Source organism: Sinocyclocheilus rhinocerous, unplaced genomic scaffold, assembly GCF_001515625.1.
Source record: "Sinocyclocheilus rhinocerous isolate Xijiao unplaced genomic scaffold, SAMN03320098_v1.1 scaffold3789, whole genome shotgun sequence".
NCBI lineage: Eukaryota > Metazoa > Chordata > Actinopteri > Cypriniformes > Cyprinidae > Sinocyclocheilus > Sinocyclocheilus rhinocerous.
This window is the reverse complement of record NW_015634054.1, coordinates 41,611-41,938: the sequence shown is the minus strand read 5'-3', so window position 1 is coordinate 41,938 and position 328 is coordinate 41,611.

Below are 328 nucleotides of genomic sequence, written 5' to 3'. Positions count from 1 at the left end.
CCTAACAATCCTTTAACAGATTTGAATTGTAGAATTGTGATAGTGTGTTATGTGTACGCCAGGTTAAAGAGATGGGTCTTTAATCTAGATTTAAACTGACAGAGTGTTACAGGGCAAACAAGACGTGAGGCGTGCGGATCCATGTGCAAAGCTTTATTCTGAAACAGTCAAAACAGCCAAGGGTCGGACAATGGCAAACAGGCATATAGAGGGCAAGACTGAAGAGTAATTCGAAACACAAGCGATGGTCCAGGCGAGGAATAAACCGTATCCGAACAGGGCGAGACGAGAGGGGTAATCCAAGACAGGCGATATACTTCAGGGCAGG